General features: G+C 41.4%; 1 protein-coding gene and 1 long non-coding RNA gene across 5 annotated transcripts in view; one reads left to right on the top strand and one right to left on the bottom strand.

Moving 5' to 3' along the window:
* Nucleotides 1-8683: 8683 nt before the first annotated feature.
* The window catches only part of LOC143724221 (protein NLRC3-like), a 43617-nt gene continuing 26397 nt past the window's right edge, over nucleotides 8684-25903 (top strand). For 2 of the 4 annotated variants that reach the window (XM_077217194.1, XM_077217197.1), the window contains exon 1: nucleotides 8684-9147. The gene's annotated coding sequence lies outside the window, so the exon portion shown is untranslated. The remainder of the gene's footprint in view (nucleotides 9148-25903) is intronic. The other 2 variants (XM_077217195.1, XM_077217196.1) reach the window with 2 other exon arrangements.
* LOC143724223 (uncharacterized) lies at nucleotides 14766-17101 on the bottom strand. Its single transcript, XR_013197288.1, has 2 exons — nucleotides 17035-17101; nucleotides 14766-14887 (listed from the first exon to the last, which is right to left on the bottom strand). It is a non-coding gene; the product is annotated as an uncharacterized LOC143724223 (long non-coding RNA).

Here is a 25903-nt window from a genome sequence, read left to right as displayed (position 1 = left end):
TCATCGTCTTCACTTAAAGCACCGGCTCTTCCACCAAAAAATAAATAAATAAATAAATATATATACCTCTGTGCTGGTGGGGAAGGCTTACTCGGTGGCTCGGCAGGCGGCTGCATGTTTGCATACGATGACTTTTATGCAGGCTTTTCAGGCCGACCTGCTCAAAGGAAATCTGAGGGGGGTCCCCGCCGAGAGAGACTTGCGTTCACCTCCCTTAAGGGTGCCCTGTCTCTCCCGGCGCCCTCAGGGGCCCGTCCTACTAACCCTGCCGAAACAGGGCGTAGAAGGGTCTGGCGAGTGTTTTCCCGAGGGACGCTCGCCGCCTCTAAGGAGGGTTCTAGTGTGTTCAGACCAGTCGTTCCCTGCCGGTGCGCCGTTACAGGGCACTGTGTCTGTCACGCAGAATGTTCAACCAGAGCAAAGTCTTTCGTCGAGTTCGTCTTCAAAAAGAGCACAGCAGAAGCGGAGTGTCACGTCTCGTGCCCCCCTGCAGAGAAACTGGAGGGACGAAGCGGGGTGCTCTCCGGCGCGGCCTTCTCGGGGCAGGACTGATCTGAGGACAGTCATTGTCGCCAGAAAGGCCGCGTCGAAAAAGTCCTGACGGGCTGAACGTCAGGACTCTGAGGGTGGTCCCCATCGGGAAAAACTTGAGTTCACCGCACAAAAAACACGGTGCCCTGTCTTTCTCGATGCCCTCAGGGGTCTGTTCTACTAACCCTGCCTATACAGGGCGTAGAGAGACTCGGCGAGCGATTTCCCGAGGGACGCTCGCCCCCTCCAAGGAGGGTTGTGGAGTGCTCAGACCAGCTGTTTCCTGCCAGTATGTTACAGGGCGCTGTGTCTGTCACTCGGGATGTTCATCCGGAGGCCAGCCTCAAGAGGCTGGTTCCCTTAGTAGAGTTCCTGGCGGAATGGGTCCCCCACCCAGCAGGGAGTTAGGATACTACTTCATCGAAAAAAAAAAAAATCCTGACGTGCTGAACGTCAGGGTTCTGAGGGTGGTCCCTATCGTGAAAGACCTGAGTTCACTGCACAAGAACACGGTGCCCTGTCTTTTCCGATGCCCTCAGTGGTCTGCTCTACTAACCCTGCCTTCACAGGGCGTAGAGAGACTCGGCGAGCGATTTCCCGAGGGACGCTCGCCCCCTCCGAGGAGGGTTGTGGAGTGCCCAGACCAGCTGTTCCCTGCCAGTACGTTACAGGGCGCTGTGTCTGTCACTGGGGATGTTCAAATCAGATCCGAGGACTGGTTTGTCATGATAGATCTAAAGGACGTTTACTTCCATGTATCTATCCTCCCTCAACACAGGAAGTTCCTGAGGTTCGCTTTCGGGGGCGAAGCGTACCAATATCGGGTTCTTCCGTTCGGCCTAGCACTGTCACCCCGAACATTCACGAAGTGTACGGATGCTGCTATAGCCCCGCTGAGGTTACAGGGCATCCGCTTTCTGTACTATATAGACGATTGCTTGATTCTAGCTCAATCGGAACAACAGGCGGTTCGGCACCGAGATGTCGTTCTTGCTCATATCAAGTGACTGGGGCTGAGGCTCAACGCCAAAAAGAGTGTTCTTTCTCCATTACAGAGAACCACTTTTCTAGGTGTAGTGTGGGATTCAACGACGATGCAGGCACGATTGTCACCTGCTCGTATTGCTTTGATTCTCGCTGCAGTAGATCAGGTCAAGCTAGGCCAGTCATCCACTGTAAAACAGTTCCAGAGACTGCTAGGTCTCATGGCAGCGGCGTCCAACGTGATACCTCTTGGCCTCTTGCACATGAGACTGTTACAGTGGTGGCTCAGGACCAAGGAATTCTCCCCGAGGGGAAATCCGCTTCGCATGATCGTGAGTTTGCGACGGTGTCATCACGCCCTGATCATGTGGAAAGATCCTTGGTTTCTGTCCCAAGGCCCTGTGTCAGGAGCTCCTTGTCGTCGCGTTATGCTAATGACAGATGCCTCTCTCACGGGTGGGCTCAGGGTCTGTGGGAGGACCATCATCGTCTGTGGCACTTAAACTGCCTAGAGATGTTGGCGGTGTTTCAGGCTCTGAAACACTTCCTCCCAGACCTAAGGGGCCACCCTGTTCTTGTCCAGACAGACAACACATCGGTGGTTTCTTATATCAACCATCAGGGGGGTTTGCGTTCTCGCCCGCTTTACAAACTGTCACGTCAGATCCTTCTATGGTCCCAGGGGAAAATTCTTTCTCTGAGAGCTTTTATCTCCCGGGGTATTGAAATCAGGGGGCAGACATCCTGTCAAGACAGGGGCCGAGGCCCGGGGAATGGAGTCTTCACCCCGAGGTGGTGGAACTCCTATGGAAACATTTCGGTCTTGCCGAGGTAGACCTATTTGCTTTTCGAGAAACATCACACTGCCCGCTGTGGTTCTCTCTCAGCCATCCAGCCCCGCTGGGGTTGGATGCGATGGTACATCCGTGGCCGAGGTCATGCTTGTACGCTTTTCCCCCGATCGCTCTGCTCCCAGGAGTTCTGGAGAGGGTTCGCCGGGACGGGCTCGGTCTCCTGCTAATAGCCCCGTTCTGGTCGGCCCGGGTATGGTTTGCGGACCTAGTGTCTCTCCTCAACGGCTCTCCCCTAGAGATACCGATCAGGAGAGATCTGCTCTCTCAGGCGAGTGGGTCGATCCTTCACCCCCGTCTAGAGCTATGGAGGCTGTGGGCTTGGCCTCTGAGGGGGCCCAGCTCATAGATTCTGGTCTCTCGGCTGAGGTCGTTGAGACCATCCTCCGATCCAGAGCTCCCTCCACGAGGAAGTTATATGCCGCGAGGTGGAAACTTTTCACCTCTTGGTGTGGAGAGCGCCAGCAGGACCCAGTTAACTGCCCGGTTGGTACAGTCCTGGATTTCCTGCAGGGCCGTCTCTCCACAGGGTTATCCCACTCCACACTGAAGGTGTATGTGGCGGCCTTAGCTGCTTACCACACCCCTTCAAGTGGAGGTTCCCTCGGGAAACACCCGCTTATGTCTCGCTTCCTTCGTGTCACCTTGAGGCTGAGGCCTGCAGTTCGCACAAGGGTACCAGCTTGGGATCTGGCCGTCATCTTAGAAGGTCTCTCCCTTGCTCCTTTCGAGCCCATCGAGGAAGTTTCGGAAAAGTTTCTTACTCTAAAGACTATCCTTCTTCTCGCTATCTCATCTCTAAAAAGAATTGGAGATATTCAAGCACTTTCGGTGGCTCCCTCGTGCCTGGAATTTGCTCCTGGTTGGTTAAGGCCTTTCTCTTTCCGAGACCAGGTTATGTTCCTAAGGTTCCAACTGTTTCAGTTAGACCTATAGTTCTGCAGGTTTTCTGTCCTCCGCCTTTTCTGACGTCAGACCAGGAGAAAATTAATTTGCTGCGCCCAGTTTGGGTTTTGATGCTTACGTCCACAGAGCTGCCCTGTGGAGGAGATCGGAACAAATGTTCGTCTGTTTGGGTCACCTAAGAAAGAGTGTCCTGCATCTAGAAAAAGGATGAGCAAGTGGGTGGTCGAGGCCATCCCACTTGCTTATGGTTCGGCCCATCAGCCTTCACTTTGGCTGTAAGGGCTCATTCCACCCGGAGTATGGCTGCTTCTACAGCTCTTCTTTCAGGAGCTTCTCTTCAGGACATTTGTGATGCGGCAGGCTGGTCCTCACCGCACACTTTCGTTAGATTTTATTCCCTCGATCTTAGCTCCACTCCCGGGGCTCAGGTTCTCTCGTCGGTTTGTGTCTCCTAATGACACACGACGGGGATTTGGTCGTATGGGGATGTGGGTATTGCGTTCCCACTGCGATTTCACGCAGCGGTAGTCCCTGAAGGGGAACGTCCCGGGTTACCTATGTAACCCTAGTTCCCCGAAGGGACGGACACTGCGTGTCCTGCCATACTCTCGGCATCCCCTTGGGTCGCTGCTTCAGTAACTTTTAAGCTGGCGTGTTGTGTACTCAGGGGATATTTATAGCTTCCTGGTCGATGACGTCACTCGCCGTACGCTCATTCTCTCCATTGACTGATTTCATTCATGCTTCAGACGCGTCACGCTGAGGGCGTTCCCACTGCGATTTCACGCAGCGTCCGTCCCTTCGGGGAACTAGGGTTACATACGTAACCCGGGACGATATTGGTTGATTGGTTAATCTGACTGTCATCTACGTAACTGGCCAATGACAACTGTGCGCGCCTTTTTACTGGTCATTTTTGAAAATACGTCGTCAGTTTGAGTTGATGACGACGTGTGTGTGTGCTACTGCTCGGCAAGATTACCCAGGTTTTCCTTAATCCTTATGCCTGTTAAATTCTTATGTTGAACTAATTTGCGTTGTGAAATGTAAACGGAGGAGAACAGAAGCTGATGTGAACACAGAGGAAGGTCGGACTGGATGTGTGAGGTCCTGCAAACATATTGGCATATCAGGTACGATAAAAAATGTTTATCTTTTTAAACATTAAAACATTTTAAACATTAGGTATTACAATAAGTGGATGAGAGTGTTAATATAGTTCAAGGTAGAATATATAATACAGATAAACACATTTTGTGTTAATGGAGTTCATTTCCTAGAAATGTTCTGTGTACACACAAGAGTTTTATAACGGACATATCTTACTACAACCTGCGTATATGTGTGTGTGTGTGTACCATTGACAGTAAAGGTGTGCTTCATCAAAGCACACCTTTGATTATAGTAAGATGCTAATCGCGATTAGCGTATTAGCACATATGTAATGTTGTAGCCTCTGATGTCAATGTTGTCAGCTAGTTTAAAATTCAAACACAAGAAAACCCTAGTGAAAAAAATACTAAAATATATTTGAAACATTTATTTTATGCCAAGTTTACTACAAAGACATTTACATATTTATGTACTTAATATAAATACGTTGCAATTGTACTTTGGTATTCTAAATTATAAACTTAAAGTCAATAAGAACAACAAATGTTGTACTTAATGCACTCTAGTTATCTGGAAGTAGTGCTGAGATTAAGTGTATTTGATTACTAAAGTGAAACTATTGCAAGTATACTTTAGGTACACTTTATTAATAGTGTAAATATCAACAGTACGTCGCATTAGTTGCGCATAAGTTGCGCTTTACCCTGAAGTGGAATCCGTATGTTCGTTTGGCCGGAAGCTAGTTATTTTACTTTATAAAGTTTTAAATATGAATATTTTTCTTACACAAACTCATGGCTTTGCTTCAGAAGGCCTTTATTAATCCCCCGGAGCCTGTGGAGTTCTTATATAATGGATGGATGCACTTTTTTGAGCTTCAATCTGATGGTTGCAATCCACTGCCATTATAAAGCTTGTAAGCGTCAGGGTGTTTATTAATATAACTCTGATTGTATTCATCTGAAAGAAGAAAGTCATAAACACTTAGGATGGCTTGAGGGTGAATTAATCATGGGCTAATTTTAATTTTAAAGTTTCTCTATCTCTACATATCAGAAATATACAGAGCCACATATATTATCAGAAATTAGAGCTGCAATTGTTGAAAGATTTTGATCTTGATTCAAATACCCACGCAATATTTTCCTAAATGACAACAATTTATCTTAAACCTTTGTCAAGTAAGATCACAGTGAACATTTAAATCTGCGTTGGTGCTGTCAGTAGCCACTTTATATGGACATTTTTTGTTTTGATCAGAATGAAATCATTCTGATTGATGAATCTGAACATAGTTTTTATATGAATGCTAAGTCATCGGATTAATGTGCATTTAAAAGTCACAAGCTTAAAATCTATTTTAATCTTTTGCCGTGCACGCACTGCACGAATATGCAGTTTCCTGCCGTTGTCACAAACTAACCATCCTCCGTTGTTTAAAAAGCAGACTTAAATTTACCTATTTCAGGTCCTGGAAATTTAAGAATCATCCACACATGTGATCACCTTAATTATTTTCCAAAGACACAAAGAATAAAATTTTTATATTTTTACGTTTAAAAGCAATCATAAATCTTTAGCAATCAAAATAATTAAAATACTTTATTATGCATCATCTTTTCTCCCCATTCATTCTATCATGGACTGAGAAACTGATTGTGAGAAACTACCTAATATTAAAATGACAAAAGTCTTGAGACAAATAATGTATTATTATTCTTTTTGTTTATAAATTTTTTAATGGTTAACTTGGATCATTGAATGAATTGATGCTTTCAAACACGCATATTCATACTTTATAAACTGGTTTTGTTAATACAAAATGAAATCAGAATAATCTGAATAAATAAACAGTAATTCTCTATTGATTTCCCAAATGCCCTTCCAGTGACATTCCAATACCATAACCATTACAATTGAAGTTTTTTGCTGTTTTTGTTTTTTATCCTGAGTAAAAGTTGTTATTCTTTCATAAGGTATTGTGACGTGTAAGTAACATGATTTCTCTAAAATCATAATCTCTAAAAACCCTCTTGTTTTGCAGAGGCTCTTAAGAAGACTGCACAGATCCACTGGCAAGAAACACAAATGACTGTCTGCAGTATAAGCTGTACTGATAAATGTATAGTTTCTGCTTCTTCTAACTGTCCCCTTTTATTTCCTGTTCAAAGATTTCAGTAAAGACTGGGTCAAATACAGGTTCAAAATATGTATTTTAACAATTAGGTATATAACTTTAAAGAGATACTCTTTAATCTGACATAAATCTGCTTCTTTAAATATTGTCTCTGGAATTTCAGAATATAGCATAATATGATGAGTAATTTCAATAAAATTGAAATTTGAAAAGATTTAAATCTAATTGTGTGCTCTAATGCTTTAAAACTTGTTTGTGTGGTGTTGCTACTCATTTAGATGGAACCCAGATGATCCCTAGTTGGGCCAAATGCATGAGATTCCTAGTTGGGCCCCACCTAAAGCCCTGTGAAATCCTGCATAAAACATAAATGAGTAAGTTGCTGGGGCCAACATGGAACCCGTGCACAAACCCACTTACAGCCCGTATTTCAGCCCATGTAGTAACCTTGTAGTACCCACAAAAAAACTAAAGCTGGGACCAAGATGGGTCTTGTGCATGTAGCCCAGTTGGGGCCCACCTGTTTATAAGTGTCATCCTATATGAAATCCATGTGGGCAGTTGGCATGGGGCCATTATGGTACCCGTGGACAATCCCATACAGAGCCCATTTTTCAGCCCATTTCAAACCCACATGGGCCCCACATACAAATATTAGCAGCTGGGTTAAAGCTGGGACCAAGATGGGTCTTGTGCATGTTGCCCACTTGGGTCCCGCCTAGTACCAAGTGCAATCCTACATGAAATTCATCTGGGCAATTAACATGGGGCCATTATGTAACCCACGGACAATCCCATAAAGAGCCCATTTTCAGCCCAATTTAAACCCACATGGGCCCCACATACAAATGTCAACTGGGTTAAAGTTGGGACCGAGATGGGTCTTGTGCATGTTGCCCACTTGGGTCCCACCTAGTACCAAGTCCAATCATAAATGAAATTCATCTGGGCAATTAACATGGGGCCATTATGTAACCCGCGGACAATCCTACATGGGGCCCATTTTTCAGCCCATTTCAAACCCATATGGGCCCCACATAGAAATGTTGGCTGGGAACTCAGCCTTGCTCAAGTTCAAACGCACAAATTACCAACGACTTCAACTCGTGCAACCAAAATAACCCAGTCGGTAGTTCATTTCATTTGTAAAGACATGTGCCCGTTCAGTGTGGTTGAAAATGAAGGTTTCCGTTATATGGTGCAAACAATGGAGCCTCGTTACACTACACGTCCCGGCAACACATCACTGATATCCAGTAACGTGCGGTGAAATCTTGTCATGGGTAGGCTGTCAAGTAGGTCTACATAGCTAATGAGAACTACAAGCTGCATAACAAATATTTAATCTACTTAACTAACATAATAAGTAGGCTATATTACACTGGAGAAAAATGCAAAAGAAAAAGAAAAAGTATACAACTTTATAGATTTGTTTTGGAAGAGTTTTGTTTTGACACAGTAACAATAGATGGTGGAAGCTGAGAGTGTTTAGCAGTTATAGTGCCATAGAAAGAGGAGCTGGAAGGCAGGTGAAGTTCTGCACACCCTTCAAACTCAGTGATTAGCTTCTGTTGGTAGCTGTGTTTGCCTTCTCTTCTCTTGATATAAACACATGTCAAAAGGTCAAACGCTTGTTGCCTGTTGTCCCACAGAAGGAGTCGGTGCACAGAAGGGGGTAGAGTGACCTCTGCTGGTTGAGCTTCCACATAGCAAGAAGGGCTATAAATATGTTACAAAACTAAAATGTGAATTAAATAATAGAAACTTATATTAAAAAAAAAAAAAAAAAAAAAATATATATATATATATATATATATAAGAAACTTGTAAATAAATAGGCTACCTGCTATCCTAAGCTACATATAAAATGAGTTCACTTGTCTTAATCTGAAGTTGCAGGTCACCAATGGTCTTACAAATGTTTAATTCTCCCTAACAGCCAGAGTTATTATTTTATTAGTTTACATTTTTATTTCAGTTAACTAAAGTGTTTTTTTTCATACCCAGTGCTACTTTAGTTGTACTAAAAAACGTTATATTAGTTCAGTTTTAGTCTACAATCACCTCGCTAACTATAGTTAGCCTACTTTTATTTTGAAAGTGTTACCGGTTACTTTCGCTTCCAAAAAAGGAATAGACCACGTGACTTCCGTTTTTGGTTTATAAACGAAAAACAAATTGACTGAAGTTCAAAGACTCTCTTCATTCTTTGTTCAAAGAGGAATAACGATAAAATGATCGCCAAAAACGAAAAACGGGCCGTTTTTAATTGGTTTTTCGTTTTTTGATTCCTACACCAAAAACGGTTATTTGGTTTTTCGTTTTGAAACAAAAAACAGAAAAACGGTATTTTCGTTTTATAATTACAAACGATTTACGGATTATCCAGAGATCCCCTGACCCAGAACGCTGTTAATAGTGTTAAACATTAAAAGTCTTTAGATTAAAAAAAGCAGAATATATTTTGCTACAGACTAAACTGATTTCTGCTAAAGACTGAATCATACCACGTGACACACATCAGTCAGGATCGCACAGGTGAGTCTAACAGCGATCTCAAACTGAAAGTGTTTAAAGACTTCTGGATTCTGTTCCTGTAGGACAAGAGCGTCTGAACTACTGCAAGTAAGCTTTAATACTTACACCATTACAGTTATCTGGGGGAATATGAGCGGATTTCACATGAGTTAGTGTGATAATGATGAAGTTATAAAATAAGTTATAACTTGTTGCAAAAGTAGAACGACCAAAAACCAGCCGGGAATTACTCAAACAAACCATGTTATTGAACATTTTTAGTAGAAATGAATAGCCTAATGCTTTTTTCTAAAAAGGTTTATTTCCAGTTTTATGATGTCGTTTTGTATAATGTGAAATCAAAATTATTCTTTGGACAATTGCAGTCTTTCCGGATAGTGAATGTTTAAATCAGGGTTAGTGACACGACATGTTCGTTTCTGAAGGCGGAGCATAGATTAATGTTTACCAGACATGCCCGTATTTTCCGAGCTGTATACAATAAATTCTCACGGTCGGACATCCGGGACTTTTACTCCTATAATGCACTGCGCGCGCATAGCAACGCGGCGAAGGGTAAAACAAACAAGCACCCCCCATTAAGCAACACGAAAGCGGAAGATAAACAAGCGCCGAGAATCATGCCTAAAAACTATACATTTATGCAGTTAGCCTTTGTTGGCTTTTTTGAAAAAACTGTGTCCCTCACTGACATTGTACAAGCTGTGCCACTAACAGACTGAGCTCATTACAGCCACTTTGTAACACAGTGCTTTTGAATGAACAGTTTTTTTTTTATGAATAAAAAATCGATTACATAGTTAATGTAATCAATGCTTGATGGGTATTTAAACATGATTGCAAGTGTAGGACACATGATATGTACACATGGTGTTCATACGAGGGGATTTGATGAGGTAATTGTATATGTCTGGATACTCGAGCCTGGGCCATGCTTTTGGGTTGTTCTTCCAGGCCTCAGCTGGATGCCAATAGGGACAAAATTGTAATGCTAAACCTACAAGCGACAGCACAGGTACCTGGTCAATGCAGGCGCTAGGAGACTGTCTATATATATTGATAAGACATTCTGTAATAGAAGAAGAAGATCTGTATTCATATAGCTGCTAGCGCCTTTATCAGACATGTAGCGGTAACGTTAGCTAACGTTAGTCACAAAGCGCTTAACATGAGTGTTTTATTACATTCACTTCTCACCACCGACATACATTCGCATACACAGATATCATGCATCATTAATACAAAATAGTCCGTTAGTACCCATAACTGACATAATCCACAGCAAAACTTCTGTGAATAGATACCTTTTTGATTTGCCTCGGGCTGTGTCTTCGGTTTGTTTTACCCTTCAAACACGGCGGCAGCTTGTTGCTATGCAGGTCACATGATTTGTGACGTAACGCCGACCAAGAGAATGTTGTGAATTATTATGATATTGCACAGCACCAAGATAACCGACCTTCTCATCTGAGCTGTCATTGGTCTTTCACCGCTCTTCAATGTCAATGTATTTGAGATGACCAATCAAATCAAAGTAGGCGGGCTTTATGTTGACAGAAGCTGAGACACTTCAGTTTAACGGTCATAAAGTGCTAGATAAGATTAGGGTTGCCAACTTCAGCAAAGGAGAATAAGGGACGATCTTTGTTCTTTATAGGAAAATAAAGGACAGTATTAGAGACACTCAAAATATTTGTAATTTACCACGTTTATGCCATTTCAGTGTCAGAAGATAAGTATGTGTATAAAAAGTATGTTTTTTTAACTGAGCTAAAAAATGTGCTTTAGCTATTTACGTACCATTTAATTCTGAAAAGAATTAAAATGTCATATTACAATGTCACGCCTGTTCCACACAAACCACTGCCTGAGCAGTAGCCTACCACTACAGAACTGACAACACAAACTATGAGGAGGAGATTGTTCCTTTAAGAGCATGTTTATTTTTAAGTGTTTTTTTTTAAACAGAGTTTATTAAAGTTAATGTGCATGTAATAGGCTTTGATAAGCCCAACTTTTTTTATAAACACAATAACTGATTAAATGTAAACATATCCTATGTAGAAAAGTTACAGTAAATGTAGAAAAAATAATTTTATGAACAGTGAAAACAAATGTGCAAGAATTCAACAGATTAAAGTGCTAAAAAAAAAGATAAGATTGCACTTTTCTTTCTTTTGTTATCTGAACCTACTCATTTTTTCCATGAGTACTTCTCATTTCTCACAGCTGGAAGGATTTTGTCATGTAGGCAGAGGAAAACGAGGAGTCCAAAGGTACAATTGCAAAGCGTTTACTTATAACACATAAATCAGGCAGAAGGTACACACACGTAAATACAAAGTAGAACGGACAAAAACTAACTGAACAGAAAGGAACTAAATACAGACACCAATGAAAATAGATGAGTTGAACACAGGTGATAATGGTGATGATGATGACAGGTGCCGGTAATGGTGGAGTGAGTGCAGGTGTGAAGACATGAGGGATGCTGGGAAGTGTAGTGCAGACGCTGAACCTAGTGACTGTGACAGATTTGTTTGTCATGAAATACAGTTTTGTTCAATTCCTAACACAGTGTGTTGAAGTTCATGGTGATAAGCAGCTCGCTTTTCATGAGTTCGACAGAGCATCTGTCCCTTGAGTCACTCCACTTGTTTTTCCTCATGGAGAATATCCTCTCCATGTAGCCTGTGGATGATGGAAAATAGGCTAACTTCCGTCAACATAACCAACGTGACTTGCTTGCACAGTGTTAGAAATAAAGATTCCAACAAGACGTGCCATTCATTCCGGTCTTTATTAGCATCTGAATGAACAATGAACCAGCGCTGGGGAGGCAGAAGCTCTCCACCCCTGATCCTGGTTTATAGAATATATAGTAAGAATATGATGGGAGTATTGCAACTCTGGCCAATAAGAACATACATTACATCATATATGATATCCTATACACATGGTATAAAAAAATCCAGATGTGGTCAGTTTTCCGGCTAAGATCGTCACGTATGCGTCTGTCTCCAGAAAAGCTTTTCTCAATGTATAGCATAAGGAAACCAGAGGTCCTTCCTAATGACCAACAGATGTTGGCAGGACATTCATACAGAACAACGGAAGCCTTATACTACATACTTACACATTGGATACATTGGAATATGCTGAGACTTAAGACAGTTAAACTAGAACTTCTTACACACAGCGAGCGTGCCTTGTAACCATGCAGACATTTGTGAGAGACGATTCAGAAGACATTTACTTTGGTGCAGATCCTAAATCCACAGGTAAATCCACTACCTAATTTGCCGGCTGCAACTACACAAACTTAGTGTCGGTCAGGTTGGAAGTTACCTAGCTGGGGACTATTTCCAGGCGCTGTGTAATATCATTGCGCCGCTGCTCCCATGGTACGGCAGTGACGTTCCCGGATTATTACGCAGGAATGAGAGTATAGTTCCTAGCCAAATCAGCCTAGAAAATCACAACTTTTCATTTTCCGTCGGTCTTAGTACACGATGTAACTACAGAAGAGTTAAGTTTTAAATAGGAAAAATATCTAAAATCTTTGGTAATTTTTTTGAGAGAGATGCTAACAGTCTAAGCAGATTCAATGATCTATGCTAAGCTATGCTAAAAGTGCTACCGCCAGACCCGGAGATCGGCTGAATGCATTCAAAAACGGTAAAACTCAACTGTTTAACTCTAGGGGAGTTGGAAGATGAGCCTATTTCCAAAAAAAGTGGAGTGTTCCTTTAAATTTCTCTGCAAACTTCTCCATATCACCAAAGTCAAGTTTCTCAGACTGGAGAGACAAAGGCTTCAGTGAAAGAGCCAGTTGTCCTCAGTGAAGTCAAACCATTTCTTCACATACCTGATGGCACATGCCCTCATTATACATCTTTAATAAGTTTTCTTTTGACAGTCCATCTATGATATTAAAAATCCTTTCATCGGGAATGTGAAGGTTTGACAGTTTTTCTCACAAAATTATTTGAGTTTTTCTCTTCTTTTTGGGGAGCTTGAGAAGAATGCATCGATTTTGAGAACAATGTTCTCTACATCCACTGACAACTCATCTTGCATGTTTTACTGTATTGTGGACAATGTGGGCAAGACTGTTGCCTGTTAGGAGGAAGCTGTTTTTCTTCTTCAGCTTTGTGTAAACTGAGTTGTGACCACCATAATTCACATTTGTATGACTTGATCCTATACAGCAGACTCATTAGGATTCTCCACAAAATCAGACATTTTTAGGGATACTCCACTCTCAGGAGTGAAATACTGAATAGACAGAGGAAACATCTTTTGATTGCCCTTGTTAGATGCGTCTGTTTGAGTGGAAAATGGGATGGGTTTCGAGTCCTTCAAAATATTACCCACTTCAGCAACTGACTCGGGGGCAAGAACGTTTTTGACAATGGTCTCCGCTTTTGTACGTCCACAGGACATCTTCTTCACCATCTCAGTCACTGACTGTCCAGTGCAGTAATTTGTTAGCACAGTCAGCACTGAGATAGCTCATATTGTGCTTTACAGTGTGGTAAACATGGGCCAACTCAGCTGCAGTAACCTAAACGTTAAAAAGCAAGATCACAGTTATTAGCATCAAAGTGAACAGTATAATAACGGTTGTGATTTCAGTCCTACAGCAACTGTATGTGTAAAGCCATCATCTAAGCAATAACGTTTTCTTTATGGCAAAATCATTGAAAGCATACTTGATGTACATGGCATGAATTCAATTTATTATTTTACTTTTAAAAAGCTTTACAAAAGCTTTCTATTTCAGATAAATGCTGTTTATCAGCAGCAAATCGGCATATTGTAATGATTTCTGAAGGACACTGAAGACTGGAGTAATGATGCTGAAAAATCAGTGGTGTCACGGTTCGGGGCGTTTTCGATACAGCAAAGAGAAAGAAATGCCAGAGAAATGTCCTATTTATAATAAGAAGAAAGTGTGAGTTTTCCTACATCTTGAAACTTTTAGTTTTATAAATGGGGGTAATCTTTGAAGGATGAACAAATAATGTTTTGGTCATCACATTAAAAATAACATTTAAATATGATAATATTTGAGTTTTGAAGTCCTGGAAAAAGATGTGTGATGTACTTGAAAACATTTTACTATTCCTGCCAAACTTTCATGGTTACAGTGAGTGTTACTACATTAAATCCATGGTGAATGTTGCTGATCTGTGGACTTGAAACCTATAACTAGTTCATTCATGGAACAATGTTTCTCCTGGTTTCCACATCAGCGCTGTTTGGTCCGTTAATAATGCAGAAATTTGAATGTTTCTCACTAGATCTCGTTATTACTTCAGTGGCGAATTCAAATGCTTTGTTTAAACAAACAGATTTACTGGATCTCTCAGCGCTGTAGTAACAGTGTCGCTTGATCAAGATCGGCTCGCACTGCACTGATGTTGATGGTCCGAACTGATAAACGATCCGTGAAGCACAAAAGTAGCGCAGTTTCGTTCCGCTTTCATTACGTTTGCTGGTTGATGTTGCGCAACGTTGTGGTGGCGCAGATTTTGGTCGGCAGGAAAAATGGTCCAACGAATCGTTCGGTTTGTAATGCGTACCAATTACCGAACCGAAAGTCTCGTACCGAACGGTTCAATACGAATACATGTATCGTTACACCCCTAATACATATATATATATATATATATATATATATATATATATATATATATATATATATATATATATATATATTAGGGATGCACCGAATCCAGATTTGTGGGGTTCGGCCGAATACTGAATCCACTGGTTAAGATTCTGCCGAATCCAAAACCGAATACCGAATCCTACTCTCATCCTCAGTCCATTATCTCCCTGAACGGCCGCGTTACTTTCTTTAACCCTCTGGGGTCCTATGTGTTTTGGGGTCCTGGAGGTGTTCTGACATGCTCTAACATTTGTGCTTTTTTCAGTTATTTATAAACATGTTAATGGCAAAGGTGTAAATTCACTCTATATAGCACAAACAGGGCTACCATAATATGTTAGCAAGATGTATGTACATGTTTGTATTTTTGAGAGAATATTGTTTATGCATGGTTATTGAAAAAACTAAAACTTAAAGTCTCTGAAATAAGGCCACAAAACACATACTAAATATGTGTCCACAAGACTTTTGACTAATGGATGTTCTCGCCTAGGATTTTTGCTTCAAAATGATCTTAAAATCATCCTTCCAAATTATTCACATAAAACAATACATTGATTTAAATTTAGTAAAACACGTTTTGTTTGGAAAGGCAATATGCGAAATGGGCGTGACTCATGTATAATGGTCTGATTCACACCTGTGAAGACAAAAGACCTGCTTAATGAGCCTGCATAATGAGCTTTTCACAGGTGTGTCACTGAGCCACAAGAAAGAATACAAGGACACAAGAAAAGAAATGTGTATATATACTACAAAATTGGTTCACAGTTGGAAACATCTATAAAAAAATAGTATTTTTCCACTTGTATTTTTGCTTGCAAATTGTATAATATCCAAGGTGAACATTTCTAGTAATTGTGTAGTTAATTCTCATACTGTATTTTCAGAAAGTTTTGGATATGTATCCTCTCCCCAAATTTGTCACTAATAAAACACAATACAAATAATTTGAAGAGAAGGCTTATATTGACCTTTTAAGATTTTGTTTACATCTACCTTGTAAATATATTATTTGCTATTTTATTAAAAAGGTTACAATTACAGCAACAATTAAAATAACAATATTTCAAGTGTAATATTTCTTTGTAAAAACTAAAGTATACATTTTATCATACATATTTCAAAGTTAAGGATTCATTAGTTTGAATAAAGCCTACATTGGAACAAACACTATAATAGCATCCTAGTTGATGACTTTATTTTTGACAAAACAAACATAGCCTAATATATAACATTTGAGCAGAAATTGGTGAACAAAAGCTTATTCAATGTGGCAGTAGTCTAGTTTACAGTAAACAGTTAATAATCTATCCAAAACTAGTCGACGAAATGTTGTCTTTCATATTTCGTCTGTAACATAGGCATATCGTTTGTTGTTTTTATGAGCCTATATTAGGGCATACATATTAATTTGCAGTTTAATACGTTGCTAATACAAAGACATTTTAACGTTATTTCAACATATTTCAGGCGATTTCCACTCATCTCAGTATAGCAATAGGGTTTGGTAAAAACTGTTCAGTTCATTCATTCACACACAGACGCGATTCATATTTAAACAGTCTTTTTGCGGTTTACATACACTATGATATCGCGATTAGAACAATAATAAAAAAAAACGTACTTATCAGATGGATCCGTTGCTCCTCGTAATGAAAAAAAACAGCACATGTTCTGAGGTAAATGTCCCAGGATTATTCCTCACACAGCCTCGCAAGAAGAAATAGTAGGCTACATTAATCTGATGATTACATTTGTTGTGTTATCGCGTTTATGAGGGGCGTTGACACTTTGCATGTGTTGCTTCAGATCATTTGCGTTTGAATACCGCGCGCTCTCCGTGGGCGTGTCAGATTAGCAGAATAATGAGCTGAGAGAACGATAATGAGATCGGCTGACACCTCTCTCTTTTTTAATAGATTACATAAACAGAGAATATTTATTTTAGTTTTGAATTAGATATTTTAAAAGTACAAATTTAAATGATTATAAAGATATATTGCTCGTGCTTGTGTGAATAGTATTCGCTGAGCTTTGTTTAAGTTTAGAGACGTGCACCAGAAAAATTTTTAACGGAGACAGAGAGGCAGAAAGCACACCCTGTTTATTTTCTTCATTTTACAAAAGCACACGGTTTTGATGTTAATGTGAGTGTACACAAAAAAAGAAGACCCTCTATAGTTTATAATCATGTGTTGATTTTATTTATATGACCAAAAATAACGGAGTATTTTAAGTCTATGTTGCTGCTATGTGGAAAAAAAACAGCAAAACGCGCCGGCGCGTTTCTCGACCCCAGAGAGTTAACACAGTAAACACATTAATGAAGTAAACAACGTGGATTTTTCATTTTATTTTATTTTGACTGTAAAAAAAGAGAAAAAAAGAATAAGCAACATTATGCATTTTAACAGCGGCAAAGTTGTGTATTGTTTAGGGTCCTTGCCACCACGAGACAAATTGGCATTGCAAATTAAAATGTAGCTCGACTTGAATTGCCTTCTTTTGACTGAAAGTACTGCCAAACAACACTTTATCTCCTCACGAGTTCCATTTTCACTTTCTCACAGCATACTGCATTCGAACAGTCCACTTACTGTAACGAGTGGAAATAAGGCGTGGCCCCTTTAAGAGCTGCGCGCTCCCTGTTGAACTGTCTGCAGTCTGTATTGTATGTGCCATGCGCCTCGAACACCCCATGTATGCGGGTTATTTATTTCTGTTTGATGCTCATTTTTATCTTATTTTGTTAAATAACTCTGTGGACGGTAGAACACGTGACAGACAGTTACACAAGTTCGATTGGGGAATAAAGTGCGAGTTGTGAGATGCCGATCGCCTCCGTAAGTCTGTCTGGCCTCTGCAATAACTTTAGCTGTGAGCTATCCCTATTTTTTTTCCTGACACAACGCGTTACACTACAGGCTTGTTCGACTTGAACCGGCACTGCACAGACCGATCGGTTTATGACATCAAAATACCGCGAGAGCAATTCAAAAGCACAAGAAGCCGTCTGCTCTCTCTATTCGCTCTCGTAGTACTTTGATGTCATTCACTGATCGGTCTGTGCAGCGCCGGTTCAAGTCGAACAAGCCTAACGTAAACACCTTCCCGTAATCAACGGCGGCGTGACGTTGACGTAGCGCGCGTATAGTGCAAGCCCTGGGTTCGGTTCGGTGGAAAAAAAATTATACGTTTCGGCAGAAACTGAACCCCGTTAAAAAGCCCAATATTCGGCCGAATCCGAAGCCGAATCCTGGATTCTGTGCATCCCTAATATATATATATATATATATATATATATATATGTATGTGCGTGTAATGTATCTATGTGTGCACTTACACACATGCACCTACACTCACCTAAAGGATTATTAGGAACACCTGTTCAATTTCTCGCTTCAATGCATTTAGGGGTGTGGTCCTGGTCAAGACAATCTCCTGAACTCCAAACTGAATGTCAGAATGGGAAAGAAAGGTGATTTAAGCAATTTTGAGCATTGCATGGTTGTTGGTGCCAGACGGGCCGGTCTGAGTATTTCACAATCTGCTCAGTTACTGGGATTTACACGCACAACCATTTCTAGGGTTTACAAAGAATGGTGTGAAAAGGGAAAAACATCCAGTATGTGGCAGTCCTGTGGGCCAAAATGCCTTGTTGATGCTAGAGGTCAGAGGAGAATGGGCCGACTGATTCAAGCTGATAGAAGAGCAACTTTGACTGAAATAACCACTCGTTACAACCGAGGTATGCAGCAAAGCATTTGTGAAGCCACAACACGCACAACCTTGAGGCGGATGGGCTACAACAGCAGAAGACCCCACCGGGTACCACTCATCTCCACTACAAATAGGAAAAAGAGGGTACAATTTGCAAGAGCTCACCAAAATTGGACAGTTGAAGACTGGAAAAATGACATTCAGATGGTAGAGTCAGAATTTGCCGTAAACAGAATGAGAACATGGATCCCTCATGCCTTGTTACCACTGTGCAGGCTGGTGGTGGTGGTGTAATGGTGTGGGGGATGTTTTCTTGGCACACTTTAGGCCCCTTAGTGCCAATTGGGCATTGTTTAAATGCCACGGCCTACCTGCGCATTGTTTCTGACCATGTCCATCCCTTTATGGCCACCATGTACCCATCCTCTGATGGCTACTTCCAGCAGGATAATGCACCATGTCACAATGCTCAAATCATTTCAAATTGGTTTCTTGAACATGACAATGAGTTCACTGTACTAAAATGGCCCCCACAGTCACCAGATCTCAACCCAATAGAGCATCTTTGGGATGTGGTGGAACGGGAGTTTCGTGCCCTGGATGTGCATCCCACAAATCTTCATCAACTGCGAGATGCTATCCTATCAATATGGGCCAACATTTCTAAAGAATGCTTTCAGCACCTTGTTGAATCAATGCCACATAGAATTAAGGCAGTTCTGAAGGCGAAAGGGGGTCAAACACACTATTAGTATGGTGTTCCTAATAATCCTTTAGGTGAGTTTATATGGTTGTAACCTGGACCAAAAAAGGTTCATGGGCTTGCTCAGTGGTTGCACTTTAATCCATAAACCTTTTATGGATGATCTCCTTGATCATGGCATGGTTCTTAGAAGGTTCAGCATGGTCTGTAACAGCTGCTGCAGACCTTGGAGGGGTTTTAACCAAACCTTGGAGGGGTTTAGCCTCTGACTCAAGGAGAGATGTAGAATATGCTGTCCCTTCTGAAAAGGTGTATATGGCCCACACACACTGCAAGGCAGTGGCCACTACTGGAAGTACTGTTGACAGTGGCATGATCTCTGAAACACCCAAAACTCAGACTTGAAACTTGCAGACTTTGAACAGCTGGAGTTCAACTTGATGCCAATGGGCCCGAGAACAGAGACATGTTTGATGCCATTAATGTTGGGTATTCAGACGTTATTCTGCCGCGATTCCCGCGAATGTGATGCGAATTGTCACGTGAACAAGCAAATCCACAAAGATAGAATAATAAAGATAATAAGCATACAACGATAACAACGATAGCAAAAATATCTATACTATATCGCACAGTTGAATCAGAGCTACGAACCGATTGCCCTAAACTCAGTGTTTTTCCCTCACTGCGCCTGCGTGAAAACAGATTTTAACCATTTCAATCTGCAGAAAAAAAAAACGAAAAGAGGGAACTCTTTAAGTTCTGTAGTTCAAACTAGCTACAAATTACTGTTGCTTACCTCCAGTTTGTCCAGTTACTACCCACGTCTTCCAATCCACCTGCGATGTAAAACCGTGCCTCTTTTATTAATTTGTTAAACAATGTTTTTGAAATAAACCTGTTTTTAATTTTCATTGATGACTAATTATTGCAGTGTTCGGACATATTATAATCGGCCTAAATGTTTTAGACAATTTTCAATGAGGATCCTCATTGAAAATTGTCTAAAACATTTAGATCAATTACAATGAATTATAGGCATATGATTATATTATTATTATTTTATTATTCCTTGAGGAGTAAGCTTCTATGTAATATTTTATTATCCTCACAGTGCATTGCGGTGATGTACAAATTAATTATAATAGCAGATCAATTTAATAATAATATTAGCCTTCCCTAATACAATAATACTAATAATAATTTAATTAATAAATTGGAAGTGCTAAATCATCTTGATATTGATAACTGATGCTTGTTTTGACAATATCTCTGGATACATGATATCGTCTACCAACCCAGCACGGGGGATTATCGCACATATTTCACACGTATAGTGTGAGCAGTCAAGTCGCAGCTCGACGTTCGGACCGTATAGTGTGTGTAGCTCTCTTCGCGACAACACAGACAGGTCAGTTCTTTGAAACGGGCGTTTATTGCTGTGGGCACGTCTGGTCTCTTGGTACATCCAAGCTTCGTTCAACAGTTCTGTACACTGTGCCATACACCATGCCATACACCGTGAGAACTACATTGTAATGAACACAATACAAATAAACCAATACATTAGCTTAGCAGAGAAAATACAAACAGCATCCAGATCAATAAAGACAATATAATAATACCTCGTTGGCCGCTTGTCGTGAAAAGAGGTTACTGAATTCTTTAAAGTCTCTTGAAAGTCCATTTAACCATCTGCATTAACTTCAAAAATCACATTTGCAACTTTGGTGCAGTTTAACAAAGCCTTGAAGCCATCTGCTCCGCTTGAATCCAAAGGAAGTGTGTGATGACTTAAACCGTTGTAGCGGTAACACATACAGAAAACATTAGTTCCGGGACAAACGTAAATACACAGAATGAGATAAATACACTGTTAACCACGTCTTATTTAGCAGCTTATTTTACCCTTTAGTTCTTAAGCATGTAATTTATTTTATCTTTACATTAAATGAATTTCTATTTGTTACATGAAATTATAACAGCAATTATGAATTACGCATCATGAAAACACAAGTATTTATGCAACAACACTTACACTCCCACCAAATCCCTAATTAACTTGAAATGTAGGATTTATACACAAAAGGGCAATTAAGTGTTGTAAGACTGAATGAATGTAATCTTGTGTATGTGACTTAGTTAGATTCAAGTAAGGTAACTACTTTGTGAATGGGCCTTTCGAGGTAGACTCTTTTAGTTAGTGGCTGTCCTTTATCAGTAGTGTCTCCGACTAGTAGCTTCAGCTTCCGCACCATACTGTCTGCACTAGGGTGAACTTCTACAACCCTGGCAAGCTTCCATTCGTTTCTAGGTGAGCTGTCATCTTGTAGAATCACAATGTCATCAACTTGTGAATTCCGTGTTGTTCTTTGCCATTTCTGTCGTTGTTGAAGATTTAGCAAGAATTCCCGCTTCCATCTTTGCCAGAATTCGTCAGCTAAGAGCTGCACTCTTCTCCAACGTTTGCACAGATAGAGATCTTCTTTGCAAAACTGTCCAGGAGGGGGCAGAATAACTGATGATTTCATCGTTAGTATATGGTTGGGAGTGAGAGGCTCTGGTCCGGTGGGATCGTCACAGATATTCAACACTTAGTGGCCGGCTGTTGATTATAGCCATTGTTTCGTAGAGAAACGTTCTCAGCGATGTGGTGTCAAGTCTGCTTGCGGATTTGTCGAGCAAAACGGTTAAGATGCTTCGGATAGTTCGAATTTGACGCTCCCAAACTCCACCCATGTGACTTGCTGATGGGACGCTCGTTACAAATTCGCAACCAAATGCTCGTAGACGTTCTTGGTCAATTCCTTTGAGCAACTCAGAAAACACTCTCCTGGCACCCATGAAATTTGTTCCCTGATCGCATCTCAATTGACGCACAGGTCCTCTAATAGCTACAAAGGTTCGAAGCGCATTCATGAAAGCATCTGTTGTTAAGTCGTCTAGTATTTCTATATGTATTGCTCTGGAGCATAAGCAAGTAAACAGCAATCCGTAGCGTTTCAATTCCTTCCTTCCTTCCTTTACGATGAAGGGGCCAAAGCAATCAATGCCACAATAGGCAAATGGAGGGGACATTTCTGTTCTATCTTCAGGGAGATCTGCCATCTTTTGGACTTCTGTGGCTCTTCTGTATCTCCTGCAAGTTACGCATTTATAAACATGTGAGGAGACTTCCGCAGCCAAGAATCCATATTCCATTTGCACGCAGCTCGTTCATGGTCATGCCTCTTCCTTGGTGATGTACACGCACGTGATAATGTTTAACTAGAAGGGCTGACACATGAGATTTCTTCGGAAGTATTGCAGGATGTTTTACATCATGGTGTAAGGCTGATCGAGATAATCGTCCTCCCACTCTGAGAACATTGTCCTTGTCCAAGAAGGCATTCAGCTGGCTTAACTTGTTGTGCTTGTTCAGGGTGTTTTCTTTCTGGAGCTTGAATTTCTGAATGTCTCCAGCAAAGGCTTGTTCTTGCACCAGCTTGATAATAAAGATTTCGGCTTCTCTTCTTTCTTCAAGGCTAGTTGCTTCCTTTGTTCTTGACTGATGTCCTTTGAATTCTCTGATGAATCTCTTTAGCCTAGCAGTAGCTCTCACTGCTCTGGACCAGTCAGAAAACTTTTTGAAGCGGTTCACCATTGAATTCACCTCTTTCATCTTGACTGCATGAACATGGGATTTGCGAAACTCAAGATCGGTCGTTTCAACTTCTCCCACCATTTCCTCTTTACATGGAAGATTCTGCTGCCAGAGAAAGTCAGGTCCTTTCAGCCAGTTAGACTCCTTCAACTGAACTGAAGTCAGTCCTCTTGAGGCGTGGTCGGCTGGATTATTTCCAGAGCTGACATGTCGCCATTGTTCAGGATTCTTGCTAGATATTATACGTTGGATCCGATTGGCTACAAATGTGTGGAACCTCTTGGCATCATTGTTCACATAGCCAATAACCACCTTCGAATCAGTCCAGTAATACTCTTCTAAGTTCTCAATCTCGAGCTCCCTTTTGACAACATCGCCATTGCGGACTGAAGTCACAGCTGACGACAATTCAAGTCTTGGGATGGTCGTTAGCTTGGTAGGGGCTACTCTTGCTTTCCCCATGACGAGTGAACAACTGATCTGTCCTGTTTCACTTATTGCTCGGAGATAAGAACATGCACCGTATCCATTGAGACTTGCATCTGAAAAGTTGTGTAGCTCATAACGCATGACTGAGTCAAAATGTGATGGAAGGTAACTTCTTGGAATATTCAGTGCTGCCAGGTGTGGCAAATCCTTAAGCCATAACTCCCATCTTGGCAGAATGTGTTCGGGGAGATCTTCATCCCAGCCTACCTTTTCTCTACATAGCTCTTGCAGGATCTGTTTGCCGACTAATATGAAGGGGGATACAAATCCTAACGGATCGTAGACAGAGGCGACTGTAGAGAGAACTCCTCTTCTTGTCAGTGTGCTCTCTTTAACCACGACTCTGAATTTGAATTCATCAGTTTCGACGCACCACTGAACTCCAAGTGCTCGCTCTATGTGAAATTCTCCTAGGGCCATGTCTTGATCTTTGGTCTGTGCACATTCTTCTGGTGGTATTGAGGCGATCACCTCTTTTTCGTTGGACACAAACTTGTGTAGCCGCAGATTTCCTGTTCTGCACAAAGCTCTAGACTCTTTCACCAGATGAACGGCTTCATCGATTGTTTTTACGCTTATTAAGCCATCGTCGACATAGAAGCATCTTTGGATGAACTTTATGGACTCCTCGCTGAACTTTCCATGACCCTGAGATGCCAGATGTTTGAGTCCAAAGTTCAGGGAGTTTTGCTGCCCCAAACAAATGCACCTTCATCCTGTACACTGATGGTTTGGAGTCCAGATCGCCTTTGTCCCACCAGAGGAACCTTAAGTAGTCTTGGTGTTACTTTGCGACGTGAAACTGATGAAACATTCTTTCAATGTCGCACATAATGGCTATTGGGCCCTTTCTAAATCGACATAGTACTCCGACTAATGTGTTGGTCAGATCCGGACCGGTCAGCAGATGATCATTTAGAGAGATTTCTTGGAAACGTGCTGAACAGTCGAAAACGACACGGATATTCCCAGGTTTGTGGGGGTGATAGACTCCGTGGTGCGGAATGTACCACACTGATTGACTATCGAGTTCATTCCACGGGACCTTCTCAGCATCTCCTAGGGTTATGATGTCATTCATGAAACAGACATAATCCTTGTTATACTGCTCGTTTTTTCTCAACTTTCGCTCTAAAGAGGTGAGCCTTCGAACAGCACATTGCTTATTGTCTGGGAGATTAGGTTTATCTGTCTTGAAAGGAAGTGGTAGTTCGTAGTGGCCGTCTTCCTTGTGCTTTATACCCTTCGTTACCTTAGACAAGAAGAGAAGGTCTTCCTGAGAAACCAGGTTGTCATCTGTAGTGTGATCTGCGAAATCGAATTCGAGAACCTTAATGATGTCTGTTGGACTAATCTCTTTGACTTGAGTTCTGCAAGCAAAGTGTACTTCCCTCTTTAACTCAACTGATTGATGCACTGCAGGCGTCACCTGTCGCACTATGATTCTATGACACTATGGTTCCTATTGCATCACTGCAGTCACTTTTTGTATTTGAGCAGCCGACTTTGCTCCAGCCGAGATCAGTTCTCTGTGTGTATGGATGGTTCTCTTTGCCAGCCAGGATTTCCCTTGGTAGAAGAGCTTGCTGACAGTTATAACCAATCAATAGGCCTACTTCGCAGTCCAATGGTGGTGGAATCTTGTCTGCTAATTGTTTCAGATGAGGCCATTTTAGGGCAGTTTCAGAAGTCGGAATGTGCGACCTGTCTGCTGGGATAAACTCTTGTGTGAAAAGTGATGGTAATGGAATCCTTTTCTCTAAGTTGTATCCTCTCACTTGCAGGTTTGTTAGCTTTTGACAGGGTATGACTGTCGACCTTGTAGACATTGTGGATAGTCGCAAACTGACATTTTCTTTGTTTATGTTGAGATCCTGGGCCACTTCGTCTAGAATAAAGGTTGTGTCACTCTGTGTGTCTAGAAGCGCATAGACAAGAACTTCTTGATCTGGTCGTTTTATGGATGAGATCCAGACCGGAACACTTGGAGATTTTTGTGTGCTTACGCCGTCTTGGACGACTCTGTTTGTGGTTGCAGGCATCTCTTTGATGTTTGCTTTATACTTTAAGTGTTCTTCTCCCTTTTGAGGTGATGACCTTTGACGTTCATTGAACTTGTCATCATGCAAACATGTTGGATGTCTCCTCTGGCACCTTTCACATGTGCTCTTGTTATCACATCTTCTCGAGTGATGTCCAGCCTTCAAACATCCAAAGCAAAGCTTCTCTGCATGCACAAACTTGACGCGGTCTTGAACTGTCTTTTCCAGGAACCTTTTACACTTGGCGAGGACATGTCCTGTTCCTTTGCAGAAAACACATGATGGAATGCTGCTCTCTGTTGTGTTTGTAGACAATGTCTTGGCTCGTATGGGTTGGCTTCGTGGATACCTTATTTTCTCACTTTCCACATTCTTGAGCGCCTGTACTGAGGATATGGGATCACAAGCGAGATCTGCTTCCTTCGACAGAAAGTCTACAAACTCTTTGAACGGTGGGTACTCAGCTCTTGTTTGTCTGACTTCCATTGCTTTGCGATTCCAACTGGACACCAACCAGTTTGGCAATTTCAGCAGGATTTTTTGACTCTCATTGCAGTCGTTGAGAA

Source organism: Siphateles boraxobius, unplaced genomic scaffold (assembly GCF_051911475.1).
Source record: "Siphateles boraxobius isolate OS27281-9 unplaced genomic scaffold, OSU_SipBor_1 70, whole genome shotgun sequence".
NCBI classification, from domain to species: Eukaryota; Metazoa; Chordata; class Actinopteri; order Cypriniformes; family Leuciscidae; genus Siphateles; species Siphateles boraxobius.
Note: the sequence above shows the minus strand (reverse complement) of the source record. Positions and strands in the feature narration are given on the sequence as shown.